Raw genomic sequence first — 372 nt, forward strand, 5'->3', positions numbered from 1 at the left:
CGCTGGTTGCAAGTCGAAGGGTCGCTGTTTCGACGCTAGGCCTCAACGGTTTTGCCACATTTCCCCTCATTTTCTGCTTCATTTCGACGTACCTATCAATAACAGTAAGAATATCTAAGTAAAGTGGTTTTAATCTTAGTATTTTTTCGTGGTTTTAGTGGTTTATCTTATATTCCCGCGCAGCCGCTAGCTAACAGTTAAACGGTAAAGCTGTTTAAACACTCATATGAGACAGAAGGATTATAAGTCTGGAAAAAAGGGTGGAGTAAACTAAACAACTGTTTAATAGGTTGCACTTAACCCTCACACACTCTCTCACAGTCTTAAATAAATCTATTCACCAATGCTTAAAATTTTTCTTTATTAATTCAG

The sequence above is a fragment of the Halichoeres trimaculatus genome, unplaced genomic scaffold (genome assembly GCF_033239565.1).
Source record: "Halichoeres trimaculatus isolate MK-OKI-2021-1 unplaced genomic scaffold, fHalTri1.1 fHalTri1_scaffold_23, whole genome shotgun sequence".
NCBI lineage: Eukaryota > Metazoa > Chordata > Actinopteri > Labriformes > Labridae > Halichoeres > Halichoeres trimaculatus.